Genomic DNA, 15,704 nt, shown 5'->3' with positions numbered 1-15,704 from the left:
GCCCCGGTCTGGGAAGATCCCATATGCTGCAGAGCTGCTGGGCCCATGAGCCATGGCCGCTGAGCCTGCGCATCCAGAGCCTGTTCTCCGCAACGGGAGAGACCACAACAGTGAGAGGCCCCGCGTACCACAAAAAAAAAAAAATAAATAAAAATAAGTATTCAGCCATCATTAGTGGAATGTAGTCAAGAGTACAGATTATTGGTGGTTTCCATAGATATGTGATTAAAGTTACAGAAAAAACGGATGATTATTTAAATATTGTCACTGCTATGATTTTAGATGTTAAACTATGGATCTTTAGTTGAAAGAATAGAAAAAAGGTATAAACAGTCTTAACATATTGGAAAATATTCTGTGTGACATGTATATGCTTAACACATTTTTAAGCAAATGCTTGAGGCAAATATTAGAACTATAGGATATTGAGGAGACATTCCTATACCAGTATTAATATTCTGTACGTGGAATTATTTAACTTAATTTTTAAATGTCTGTATATTTGTCTAGAGATGATTACTGTCTTTAAAAAGGCTACTTGCTTACTTTGGGAGAAGTTTTGTTGTGGGAAGTCTTACACTTCTTGTAGTTTGTCACTCCTAAGCCTCATCCTCCCTCTATACCCTCTGATGTCGATGCAATCTGTCTCCAAAGGCTCCAGTTTGGGGGGTGGGGAAGGGTAGCAGAGTTAAGATATTTTCATATTTCAGCCACCAAATGAAAAATACACAAAGAAAAAAGAAAAACAATTTTTCATATAGCATTACTGGTGCTCAAACGTGAAAACATTAAGATTACAGTAAACGTTTAAATTATTTAGCTCTTTACCTCGTAAAAATATATGACAAATTTGATGAAAGTTAAATTGATAGAAAACAAAATAAAGTTGCCTGTTAGAACTATAGAACTTTTTTCTGCCAATGTTCCTTTAAAATGACTAAGCTTCATAGAGCTTATCCAAATTTTGTCACCTCATTCCTTCATCCAATTTCCAATCTCCTCTACCAATGCAGACCCCTTGAGGTCCCAACCAGGTCCTGTTTTGGGATACCACAGATTAAACATTTCAGAATTTCATGAAAACCTCATCAGTAGACATTTTAAGTTATTTTACATTGATGGTGAATTCCACAGCTATTCAACTATTAACTGCACTAATCACACAAACGTATTAAGCTCCCACTGTATACCTAGCACTCTGCCAGCTTCTGCAAATACAAAAATGGTACACTTGGCTGCACCCTGAAGGAACTCACACTCTACGGAGAGAGAGGGATACAATAGATACAGGGTAAGGGAAGATGTCCCTCGTGGAGGGGACAGCATGTGCAGAAGCTTAGACGATAGTATTTTAGTGTGACTAGAGTCCAGGGTGGGACTACATGAGGCTGGCAAAGTAAATGGATGCCAGATCAGGAAGCGTATGGTATGCCAAGGAGATCCCATCTTACTCTGAGTCACGGTGAGCCATTCAAAGGTTTTAAGCAGCATACTGATATGGTCAGAATAAATCTATAGAAACATGATTCTGGAGACATTATCTATGATGATTAAAAACAACAGGCAAGAGGATACTCTTGTCAGAAAGCCACTGTGGTGGTCCAGTGAATCCAATAAGAATGAACTAAGATAGCATCTCTGGGGATGGAGGGGAAAGAAAAGAGTCAGAGGTATTTAGGAGGCCTTGGCAGTTTGTTGGGGGAGTACATAGACCCAGAGTGAATAGAATTTTTTAAATTACAATTCTAAAGATACATAGGAAAATCAATGAGGCATTACAGCAAATTTACTAAGTCAAAAGATAATAGCAAGAAATCTAATAAATGGAATCTCATACTATCAGCATAAAAAATGGTTAAATACTAAGTATATGGCCAAAAAAAGAACGCTGGGAAGCAAAACTTAAGAAAACAGCTAGAAAAGGAACCTACCAAGAGTGAGAAACACACACACACACACACAAGATAAACAATATTATTAGCATTGAAGAGAAGGATTTGGTTGAGACATAAAGTTACAAACATTTTTCATGTAAATAAATAAGAATATAGCCAGGAGAACCAACAGGCAAACAAAACAAAAAACACCCTTAAGGGTTTCACTGGGGATGTGTTAGCACAGTAACAGTTTTCTGCTTTTAAGAGGAACTCATTTCCTGGATACAATATTAATTATACAGGCCTTGGAACTTGGGCTGCTGTTAACTTCCCTAGACTTGTCCAGATGCCTTAAGCAACTCAACCATTTTAGGCTGCAGTTCACCAGTTGTAAAATAAGTTAATTCATGTTTTCAAACCATGAGTTTCACAGGAGTATTATGTACATTAACTGAATGATAAATATCTTGAGATACACACATGAAAAAGCACGTAAATAGAATTGGAAATTGATTTTAGTCTTTTTATCTAAAGAAGTGTCCCAAGAAAACTGATAGATATAATAATCATAACTGTATCAAGCAATTGTATCAATGCTCATTTCTAAGAGAGTCAAATTTCACGTTGCTTTTTGTCAACAACTATGATCATCATCTGGTTGTTAAATTGTCTAAAACTTATTGATTTTCTCAAATTTCTGCCTTCTTTGAGGAAGATGAGGAAAAGAAAAATATGCCCAAGATAAGCTCCTAGGAATAAATTCAACATGGATTAATGAAAATGTAATTCTGTAGACTAAGAAGAAAAAAAATGTATGAAAAACCTCACCTAAATCTAATGGAAGGAAAATATCACAAGCTAAGGAATCAATTCTTAACTAGGCTCTGTTAAGACACTTCCATACTGACCTAAATCAAGACAGACTCCCAGACCAGGAAGGTAATATATATTTAAATCCTGAGCCCTCAAGGAACATTTTCAGGAAAAAAAAAAACCTAAAATTTATTAACACATATTTTAGGCACAGTGTGTTACCTGTGCACAGTGTGTTATTGATCCTGTCAACAACCCAGTGATGTAAGAGCTATTAACAGGTGAGTAACAGTTGAGTAAACTGAGTTTTAGTGAAGGTAAGAAACTTTCCAAAGTTGTTCACCTAGTAGATGGCAGAGCCAAGATTCAACCCTATTTTCTATCTGAACTCCAAAGCCTATGCTCTTTTGTTATGCTGCCTCTATATTTTACATTTCATGGCCTAATATTAATGACAAAATCTACAGATACTAATGGAGAGAAGCCTCTTCATTTTGCCTTTGGATTCCTCATCAACATGCTTGAGTAATTGTCAAACATATGAGCTACAGCCGTGATGTATAAATCTGTTGGGCCTTCAACCCAAGAGGAAAAATGACAACTAGGTCATAGTTCAAAATTTGTGGCTTTTGAATAAAAGAGAAGCATAATATGGCTTTAATATTTTTATTGGTGTTGCTTGATACTATGAATATAACATCCTAGATGGTAATTATTAATGTGATTCTATTTTCACATTGAAAGTTACCTACATAGAAAGTAGGTTCAGTCTCTTCCTTTTTTTCCCGCATTTACTAAATTGTACATACATAATAAAATAATACTTGAGCTTTTCAAAATCAACTGGAAACATGGAAAATATGCCAGGATTTTGGCTTACAGGCAGAAAGGGCAACTAGTAGAGAGAGACTATACATGATTTCCTTAAAACAATGACTCAGTTTTTGGACTCCAGCTTTGTTTATTTTTCCTTGCCAAACAGACATAATTATTTAGCTCAAACTGTAAGGTAAAAATAACAAGAGCCATTCTTTCTGTTGGAAGATGAAGGATAGACTTTTAGAGTTAGAGGACACCTTAGGATAAACTAGTCTAACTCCATTTTCTTAGAGAAAGAAAAATTATATTTGGAGCTTCTATGCAAAGTGGGAAAAAGCAACTTCCTTAAAATATATCTGTGTTCTGGCAACATGAGACCCACAATTTATGGGATAAAATGAAACTTGAAAAGTACTTTAGGTTGTTGTTGAGACATTGGAAACTTTCAATATTGCTGGCAGGAATAAAAAGTGGTGTAGCTGCTTTGCAAAAGTTTTGCTAGTTCCTTAAAATGTTAAACAGAGAGTTACCATATGACCTGTAATTCCCCTCCTAGATACGTATCCAAGAGAAAGGGAAATATACAGCCAACATAAAAACTTGTACTATGAACAAATATTCACAGAACATTATTTATGATAGCCAAAAAGTAGGGTAGGGGCAACAAATACCCACCAACTGATGAATAGAACTAATTTATTCAGAATAAAAAGAAATGAAATATTCATCCATGCTGCAACATGGATGAATCTTTAAAACATATGCTAAGTGAAAGAAGCCAGTCACAAAAGATCACACGTTGTATGATTCTATTTTTTTTAAACCACAGCGTTTCTTTTTTTAAAATATTTATTGTATTCATTTGGTTGTGCCGGGTCTTTGTTGCAGCAGGCGTGCTCCTGAGTTGCAGCATGTGAACTCTTGGTTGCAGCATGCGTGTGGGATCTAGTTTCCTGACCAGGAATCGAACCCGGGCCCCCAGCATTGGGAGCGCGGAGTCTTAACCACTGCACCACCAGGGAAGTCCCTGTATGATTCCCTTTATGTGAAGTGTCCAGAACAGGCAAATCTATAGGGACAGAAAGTACATTAGTGCTTGTTTAGGACTGAGAGTGGGGCAGAGGAAGGATGGGAAATGACTACTAACACGTACGAGGTTTCTTTTAGGGGTAGTAAAAATAGTCTAGAATTAGATCGTGGTGACAGTTGCACAGCTCTGTGACTATACTAAGAACTGTTTAATTATACACTTTAAATGGTTGAAACCATATATTGTATGGTATGTGAATTACGTCTCAATAAAACTGTTTTTTTGAAAAACAAGGAAATGAGGTAGAAAAAAAAAAGTACCTTAGGTTGTAAACAATCTGTGGCTTTATCCTGTAACAGTTGGGTAATTATTTAGCACAGCAGTGTTGATATTATTAAATTATAAAGTGAGAGAACTACCTGTACTTAGTTTAACAAGTACATGCTTGATTTTCAGAAGACAAATAATTGTATTAAAAATTGTCTTAATCTCAGTAGGCTCATTAGGAGGAATGAGATAATTTTAGTACTATCACCTACTGTTTCATATATATGTGGACAGAGAGTTATAAGTCTGAAAACACTGTAAACCAGTGGTCTTCTATTCCTCCTCTCATGTAAGTCCACTGAGGTCTCTGGATGGATATCCAGAATTTTCATAGCTTTCATACATTTTTTAGCACTAAAGATAACTCTTACATTTATAATTGTAGACCTGAAACAAGATTTTTTGAACATGTCTGGCTGACCAAGTTCTAAAAGAGAGCATATTTTCCCAAAACCAATGAGCAGCAGGCCTAAAAGCAATGGAATATGCTGTCCTTTTTTCTCTGTATTTTATAAGAGTTTGCTGGGAAACTGATCATAGGTACTGGGACTGGTAGATGCACGCATACTCAAAACTGAAGGATCAGAGTGACTTGTGTGATAAAATATATCTTTGATTATGGCAAAAGGACTACAATTTTTGCAGGTAAAACAATTTGTAGAAACCAATTTGTAGGGCTCTATTAAGATACATATTTAGAATTTCTAACTAGTTCTTCTATGTACTACATCTGATGTTAATATTGGTATCAAACCATACAGTTTTATTGAGGTACAATCAACATACAATAAGTTGCAATAAGTTTAGTAACTATACCATGACATAAGCATACACCTTTGAAACCATTACCACAATCAAGATGATAGACATTTCCATCCCCTCTAGAGTTTTCTCTCTCTGTCATCCATCCCTCTCTTGACCCCTGCCCCAGGCAAACACTGATCTGATTTCTGTCATGATAGATCAGTTAGCTTTATATCAATGGAATCATACTGCATACACTTTCTTGGTGAAACTTTTCTCATTCAGCATAAGGATTTTAATATCCATCCATGTTTTTGTGTGTGTCAATAGTTTGTTCCTTTTTATTGATGAATAGTGTTCCATGGTATGGATATACTACCATTTTCTACCCATTCACCACTTCATGGACTTCAGGCTGTTTCCAGTTTGTGCAATTACAAATAAAGCTGCTATAAACATTTGTGTATAAGTTTTTGTGCGATTATATGCTTTCATTTCTCTTGGGTAAAAACCTAGGACTGGAATGTCTGGGTCATATGAGAGATATAAGTTTAAATTTTTAAGTAACTGACAAACTGCTTTCCAAAATAGATGTATCATTTTGTATTGCAAACAGCAGTGTATGAAAGTTCCAGGTCTTCTACCAACGCTTAGTATAGCCAGTCTTTTTCATTTTAAGCATTCCAATGGGTATATAGAAGTATCTCATTTTGCTTTTAATTTTCATTTCCCTAATGATTAATGATGTTGAGCATTTTTTCACATGCTTATTTGCCATCTGTATATTTTTGGGGAAGAAATGTCTGTTCAAATATTTTGCCCATTTTAAAACTGGGTTGTCTTATTATTGAGTTATAAGAGTTTTAAAATATATTCTGAATACAAATTCTTTATAGGATATGTTTTGCAAATAATTCTCCCAGTCTATGGCTTGACTTTTCATTTTCTCAGTGGTGTCTTTTAAAGAGCAGAAGTTTTTAATGATGTCTACTTTATCAATTTTTTCTTTATAGCTTGTGTTTTTTGTGGTCCTTCCTATATAAGAAATCTTTGTCTAACCCAGTCACTAAGATTTTCTCCTATGTTTTTTTTGTAGAAGTTTTACACTTTTAGCTCATACATATATATGTGGTATAAGGTAAAGAACTAGTTTGGTTTTTTTCCCTGCACATGGATATTCAATTATTCAACACCATTTTTGAGAAGATTATTCCTTCTTCCACTGGATTGCTTTGAAAACTCTGTCAAAAGTCATTTAGCCATATAATGTGTGTCTATTTCTGGACTCTATTCTGTTCTATTAGTCTATTCTTCCATTTTTACGCCAATACCACACTATCTTGATTACTATAGCTTTATAATAAGTCTTGATATAAGGCATTGTAAAACTTCCAACTTTGTTTTTCTTTCAAAATTGTTTTGGCTATTTTAGATCCTTTACATTTCCATACAAATTTCAGAATCCACTTGTAAATTTCCACAGAAAAGCATGCTGGAATTTTCATTGTGATTGCATTGACTCTAGAGATCAATTCGGAGAGGATAAACACCTTAACAATACTGAATCTTCTCACCCATGAAGAAGGTATATCTTTCCATTTACTTAGGTCTCCTTTAATTTCCCTCAGCAATATTTTATAGTTTTCAGAGTACAGATTTTGTAATTCTTTTGTTAAATTTATTCCTGAGCATTTCATATTTTTAATATTTTCAATGGTATTTAAAATTTTTTCAATTTCTGATTGTTGCTAGTATATAGAAATACAGTTGATTTTTGTATATTGACCTGTATTCTGCAATCTTGCTGAATTCATTTATTAGTTCTAGTAGGTTTCTTGTTGATTTCTTTAGAAAAACAATTTTATTTCTTTTCTTCCAATCTATACACTTTTTTTTTTAGATGTTGGGGGTAGGAGTTTATTAATTTATTCATTTATTTTTGCCGTGTTGGGTCTTCGTTTCTGTGCGAGGGCTTTCTCTAGTTGTGGCAAGCGGGGGCCACTCTTCATCGCGGTGCGTGGGCCTCTCACTATCGCGGCCTCTCTTGTTGCGGAGCACAGGCTCCAGACACGCAGGCTCAGTAGTTGTGGCTCACGGGCCTAGTTGCTCCGCGGCATGTGTGATCCTCCCAGACCAGGGCTCGAACCCGTGTCCCCTGCATTAGCAGGCAGATTCTCAACCACTGCACCACCAGGGAAGCCCTCTATACACTTTTATTTCTTTTATTTGCCTTATTGCAGTAGCTATGATTTTCAGTAAAATTTTGAACCTAAGTGGTAAGAACAAATCTCTTTGTCTTGTTTCCGGTCTTGAGGGAAAAGCATTGTCTTTCACCTTGAAGTATGATATTAGCTATAGGTTTTCTGTGCATGTCCTTTATTAGTTAAATAAAGTTCCTCTCTATTCCTAGTTTGCTGAGAATTTTAGCATGCGTGGATATTGAATTTTGTCAAATTATTTTTCTGCATTTATTGAGACAATTACATGATTCTTTTTAAGTCTGTAAAAATTGTGAACTTCATTGTTTGATTTTCAAATGTTAAACTAATTTCATATCCCTGGGATAAACCTTATTCGGTCATGATGTTTTACCATTTTTATAAATTATTGGGTTTGATTTGCTAGCATTTTTGAATCCATGTTCACAAGGGATATTGGTGTGTAGATTGTAGTTGTTGTTTCCTTGAAATGTCTTTGATCTGGTTGTTAGGCTAATGCTTGCCTCTGACGATTTCTACCTTCAAATTGTGTTTAGACCATTTACATTTACTATAACTATTGACAGGATTGAATTTAAATTTACTACTTTTCTTGTTGTTTTCTATTTGTCTCATCTGTTCTTTGCTTTTTCCCTTGTCCTACCGTCTTTTGGATTAATTAGAATACTTTCAATGATTTTATTTTATCTTTATCTGCTTATTAGCAATAGATCTTTGGGTTTTTTAGTGATTGCTCTAGAGTTCACAGTATACATCTTTAACTCATCACAGGCTACCTTACATAATATCACAGTAATTCCTGGGACTTCCCTGGCGGTCCAGTGGTTAAGACTCTGCGTCCTCAATGCAGGGGGCACGGGTTCGATCCCTGGTTGGGGAACTAAGATCCGGCATTCCACACGGCATGGGCAAAAAAAAAAGTATACCAATTCCTGTATAATATAAAGATTGTATAATCATATACTTCCCTCTGTCCCCGCCCAGCTTTTGTGCTATTGCTGTCGTACATATTTAGTTCCATATAGATCACACGATATGTTGTTGTTGTTGTTGCTTTAATCAGACCATTATTTCAAAAATATTTTAAAAGAAAAAGACTTTTATATTTACCCACACATTTACCATTTCTAGAGCTCTTCAATTCTTTGTGTAGATCCACATCCAACTGGTTATAATTTTCCTTGTGCCTAAAGAACTACCTTTTCCATTTCTTCAACTGGTCTGCTGACGATGAATTCTCTAAGCTTTTACATATCTGAAAATGTCTTTATTTTGACTTCATTTCTGAAAGATTTTTGTTGGATTCAGAATTCTACATTGACAGTTCGGTCTTTCAGTACTTTAAAGATGTTGCTTTATGTACTCTGGTTTGCACTGCTTCTGTCATTCTTACCTTTGTTTCTCTGTAATTGTATCTTGTTTCTCTGGCTGCTTTTAATATTCTCTTTGCGTTACTGGTCCTCAGCATTTCATTTTGATGAGCATTGGTGTGTTATATTTTATGTTCCTTTGACTTGGGATTTATTGAGCTTCTTGGATCTGTGAGCTTATACTTTTCACCAAATTTGGGGAAAATTTGGTCATTATTTTGTCAAATATTTATTTCCCCCCTCCATCTTTCTCCTCCCCTTTAGAAACTCTAACTACATATATGCTGGGCTGCATGACATCCCTCAGTTCAATGATGCTTTACTCTTTTATTCCTCCAGTCTTTTATCTTTCTGCACTTGATTTTGAATAATTTCTACTGCTATGTCTTCATAGCAATAGTTTACTAAACCTTGGACTTCCCTGGTGGTCCAGTGGGTAAGAATCTGTGCTCCCAATGCAGGGGTCCCGGGTTTGATCCCTGGTCAGGGAACTAGATTCCACATGCATGCCACAACTGAGAGCCTGCATGCCGCGACTAAAGAGCCTGCATGCCGTGACTAAAGATCCCGCATGCCGCAACTAAAGATCCCGCATGCCGCAACTAAACATGATGCAACAAAGATCCCGCATGTCGCAATTAAGACCCGGCACAGCCTAAACAAATAAATAAATATTTAAAAATATATATAGTTTACCAATCTTTTCTTCAGCAGTGTCCAGTCTGCTGTTAGTCCCATCCACAGTGTTGTTCATTTTAGACGTTGTTGTTTATCTCTAGAAGTTTGTTTAGGTCTTTTTTATATTTTACATACCTCTTCTTATCATGCTTGTACTTTCCTCTACCTTTTTGAAGATATGGAGTATACTCATAATAGATGTTTTAATATCCCTAACTAATTTAACTAATTCTATCATCTGTGTCATTTCTGGGACTGTTTCTATTGACTGATTTTTTTCCTCATTACAGATTGTATTTTCCTGCTTTTTTTGAATACCTTCTAATTTTTGACAAGATGCCATTGTGCTGGAGTTTTTGTGGAATACGAAGGAATGCAAAGGAATGTAAAGGAATTTTACATATTTGGGGGTTTTGTTCTGGGATGCAGCTACATTACTTGAAAACAATTTGATCCTTTCGAAGCTTACTTTTAAGCTTTGTTGGGCAGGTCCAGAACAGCCTTTAACATAGGGCTTATTTGGCCCAACTACTGAGGCAATAACCTTCTGAAGATTCTATTCGATGCACTACATGTTAGGAGGTCTTTCCCCTCTATCTGATTGGAACACAAATTATTCCTGGCCTGTGTGACTCCAAGTTCTGTCCCGTTTATTCTTTTCCAATGATTCTTTCTCCAGACGTGGTAGTTTTCTCACATGCACATACTGACCAGTACTCAGCTGAAGATCCAAGATCTTCTTCTGTGCAGCTCTTTCCTCTGGTTTTCACCATCAAAATCTGATGCTTTCACCTCCCAGATCTTCAAATTCTGTTTCCTCAACTCAAAGGGGTAGCTGATCTCTGTTTGGGTTCCTTCTCCTTATGCTGCAGGCTGCAAAATCTCCTGCAGCTAGGGGCAATCATAGGACTCAGCTTGTTTATTTCCTTCCTGAGAAATCACTGTCCTGCACTGCCTGCTATCTGCTACCTGAAAACTATTGCTTCACACATTTTGTTCAGTTTTAAAATGTTTTTTAGGTGGGAGACTAGGCCTGGTCCCTGTTATGCCATCCATACTGATAACAGAAGTGATACCATAAATTTTTTATTTCCTAATATTTTCTTAATTAAATAAACAATCCACATTAAAAAATTTCTGAATCATTTCACAAGATGGAGGAAGCTAAAGAAGTGGGAAGCAGAAAAAAAAAATAAAAAAGCCTAAAACGAACAACTGAGAAATGAGAAAAACAATCATCACACTTTGCCAAAATATAGTACCAGCTAAGAGTTAAGCAACTTAGGTAACACCTCAAAGGCTTTTAGAAAACACATCAAAAACTCTTTTAGTCATTTATTATATCTTGATTTTACAGCTTCAAGTATCAAACACATTCTAGGTCTAGCAGCGTTTTAAAAACCCATCGTACAACTGCAATTTTGCTCATAAGTAAAATTTGACAAATTAGCTTAATTATGGAAGTCATTGAGCATAAAACTTAATTTTCAAGTAGTCACTTGTTACTATAATGAAGCCAAAACCAAGTAGAATCATTTTCCAGCACAAGTCACAGAACGACAGAGCAGAGACAGCAACTCAGAAGAAATTATTTTAAAAGAAAAATTTCAAAATGAAATAATAAATACATTTTTTCCTGTGAGATTTTAAAAAATGACCTCAGATGAGTTATCTCACATTTTCCAAACAGAAAAATAATCACCTCTAGGTTGACAAAAAGCATGGAAAGCTTCAAACAGTTTTCATATGGGGTGGTGCAACCGAAGAGGGACTATCATACAGTGACCTCTCCAGTAGGCATTCCTGGATCGTAATCACCAAAAAGCTGTATGGTCAGCATTCCTGACAAATGGATGAAACGAGCCCACAAGGCTACTGATGAAAGTAGAAATGCTACTATATAAGGGTGTCAATGGGCCAGGGATGTGATTATTATCCTCCACTAACTGCCCAGGAATAAAACATGTTCTGCTCCTTTTTCAGGCTCCTAATGATCCCCACCTCTTGGATTTCACACCTTTGTGTAATTTCTTCCCATTGTGGGTGGACTGGACCTAGTGTCTTGTTTCTAATGAATAGAATATGGCAAAAGTGATGTCCTATCTGAGATTACATTACAATACACCATGACTTCCATCTTCCTCTCTTTCTTGATCTCTTACTTACTCATTCTGATGAAGGAGACTGCCATGCTGTGAACTGCCCAATGGATAGGTCTAGGTGGCAAAGAACAGAGGGCAGCCTCCAGTCAACATCCAGTGAGGAACTGAGGCCATCAGTGCAACACCCTGAAAGGAACTAAATTCTCCCAACATCCTCCTGAGTGAAATAGAAGTGGATCCAGGTCTAGTCAAGCATTAAGAAGACTGTAACAACAGCCAACACCTTGACTGCAGCCTTGCCAGAGATCCAGAGTCAGAAGACCCAACTAAGCCATACCCAGCTTCCTAACCCATAAACTCTGTGAGGTATACTTAAAACAGCTGTTATAAATATGCTCCATACCTTCAAAAAGGTAGAGGAAAGTACAAGCACGATAAGAAGAGGTATGTAAAATATAAAAAAGACCCAAATCAAACTTCTAGAGGTAAACAACAACAACAACAACGTCTAAAATGAACAACACTCTGGATGCGTTTAACAGCAGACCAGACACTGATGAAGAAAAGCTCAGTAAACTTGAAGATACAGCAATTGAAATTATTCAAAATGAAATGAATCTGTGAGATAAATGTTTATTGCTTCAAGCCACTAAGTGGTAATTTGTTGTGCAGCAATAGATAAAACTAATACAGATTCCATTTGATAAATGTTAACTTACCCTTAGCTCAAATCTCACTCAAAGAAGAAATTAATATTCATTTGAGATTTATTCCTTACCCAGTTAAGGTAGTTATTGCCCAGAAAAATCTTAGAAACTTGCCTAGAGATTGTGTCATGACCTCACTTCTGAGTTTAGAAATTAATCTTAAAGAACTGTAGTTTCCAGTCACACTTTTCCATTAAAAAATCATGAGGCGGGGCTTCCCTGGTGGCGCAGTGGTTGAGAGTCCACCTGTCGATGCAGGGGATGCGGGTTTGTACCGCGGTCCGGGAAGATCCCACATGTCGCGGAGCGGCTGGGCCCGTGAGCCATGGCCGCTGAGCCTGCGCGTCCAGAGCCTGTGCTCCACAACGGGAGAGGCCACAACAGTGAGAGGCCTGCGTACCGCCAAAAAAAAAAAAAAAAAAAAAAAGAAATCATGAGGCTTTTGGACTTCCCTAGTGGTCCAGCAGGGGTAAGACTCCACGCTCCCAATTCAGGGGGCCCAGGTTCAATCCATGGTCAGGGAACTAGATCCCTCATGCATGCCGCAACTAAGAAGTCCGCATGCTGCAACAAAGAGCCCGTGAGGTGCAAATAAGACCCAGCGTAACCAAAATAAATTAAAAATAAATAAATATTTTTTAAAATCATGAGGTTTTATTTTTACAAGCCATAAGTATCTAATTAGCTCTCCACTATTCTGAAAAATAGTATACTCCTAACTCTGTAGTAACTATCTTCAATTCTGGAAATAAGTACCCTGCAGTAGAAATTATCAGAGCTGTGGATTTTAATAGACCTATGTATTTAATTAAACCATTCTGTGAAAGCTCAACTGGAGAACAGACAATTCATCTGACAGTTTTCATAAATAGTTAATTTAAGAAATTATTCTCTGGCTTCCCTGGTGGCACAGTGGTTGAGAATCTGCCTGCTAATGCAGGGGACACGGGTTCGAGCCCTGCTCTGGGAATATCCCACATGCTGTGGAGCAACTAAGCCCGCGTGCCACAACTACTGAAGCCTGCGTGCCTAGAGCCCATGCTCTGCAACAAGAGAAGCCATCGCAATGAGAAGCCTACACACCGCAACAAAGAATAGCCCCCGCTCGCCACAACTAGAGAAAGCCCACGTACAGCAACGAAGACCCAACGCAGACAAAAAATATATATATATATAAATATATATATAAAAGAAATTATTCTCAAGCTCGTGGGTACATAGATGTTTCATTAGTCATTATTTTTAAAATCTTTATGTTTTATATGCTCTTTGGTGTATATATTTCATAATAAAAATGAGTTTTTAAAAATCTGCCTTTTTCTGATATTAAAGACTTTGGCTAAAAGTTCAAGTTTAAAGGGTACACATGGTAGTCATCTGGAAAAAGATAGGGCTTTCTAAGCTTCCATTACGTTTAACATATTTTAATTAATGCTCCTAAAATTATGTAAGTTATCAAGTTACCAAAGATCAGTTACTCAGGTGCCCTGGAGTTAATTGATCCTTTAATTGGGGATGATAAAGGGTGAAAAACAAAAGTTAAATAGAAGTCCACAAAATCAGAAAAAGAGAAATTACTACTGCAGTTACCTCCTTTTTCATCCTCTATAGGCTTAAACACCTGCCCACATGGACTGATGCTCTGCCCTTTCTCAAATGTTCAGTCAGAACCCCAAAGGCTAACTTTGACACTGGTATTATGAACCCCTCTATGCCTTTATTAGTCACCTGCATTTTAACTATTACTACTAATATCCAACTACATCATTCATTGAGAACCAGTAATGTGTGCTACCACTTTATTTTTTTTTTCGTGCTACCACTTTAAGGTTTGGAATTAGATTAAACATGCAACTCTGTTGAAAAATCTGGTTTGTTTTATAACTGGATGCCTTTAGAACTTTTGTTTATAGTACTTTTATAAATTAAGGCCATTTTTATTCTTTAAAAATTATGTCTATTTTTCATTCATTCAGCAAATATTTGTAAGCCTTTTACTGCAGATCTGGAACTGTTCAAGATAGGAATGCAGCAGTGAACAAGACAGACAAGCTCACAGTCTTTATATTCTACTAGGGGGAGGGGTGGGAGTGGTGAGTGCTAGACAAGCAAAATAAATCACTAGTTGAAATTTTGCTTCACATAATATTTTTCAATTGTTATTTTTCCATTGTTATTCCAGGATTACTATATATACATATATATATTACTATGTACTTCTTAATACAGGTTTGTAATAAAGCCACAATACACTTTGTCCCCTTTCCTAAGTGTGTCTTAGGTTAAACCACACACATATGACACCTATATATCATACAATCAACATCTTAAATAATAGTGTTGAAATTTCTCAATGATAGGTTGCGCTGCACTAAAAATTAAGATATATATATATACACTTAATGCCATACTCTTTAAAACAGGAAGGGATTACTCCTCATCATGCATATACTCAAATCAAGTTAATGCCACTTGGTTTTCTTTTTCTCTTTTTTTAAATAAAAATTACATAGTTTACAATTAAATTAAAAAAAATACCCTAACTTGGCGTAGACCTGATCTTTCAGTTCATGAATACTTAATGAAAATGATGAAATAATGAATAATGAATTTGTTATCTTTGAAGGGGAGAAGATTCAGGTAAGAAAGACCCATACTGTCCACTTGTAGTAGACTGCTTAGTATTGCACAGAGGCATTAAGCACAAGCAAACTGGAGATGAAAAGAACCGCCCCAAACTTTTCTCCTCTTTGATCTGCTGTATTGTAGCTCAAGTGACAAGGGTGTGATACCACCTTAAACACAAGCTTACCCTTCCCCGCCCAAACACCAAGCTGGCAGGGTAGAATGGATAGAGCATTGTGTCTCTTTCCTTGTATGACATACCAAGAAGGAAAATCTGTTATACAGTTTCTGCATCTTCAAAACAAATCAAGTTTTCAAAGAGGTATTGTCACTCCTAGAAAAGTTTTACCCATCAGCATAGAAAATCCTCACGTTGTTGGTAGGAGTGTCATA

Source organism: Physeter macrocephalus, chromosome 11 (genome assembly GCF_002837175.3).
Source record: "Physeter macrocephalus isolate SW-GA chromosome 11, ASM283717v5, whole genome shotgun sequence".
NCBI lineage: Eukaryota > Metazoa > Chordata > Mammalia > Artiodactyla > Physeteridae > Physeter > Physeter macrocephalus.
The sequence above is the reverse complement of the archived record's forward strand: the minus strand, read 5'-3'. Positions refer to the sequence as shown.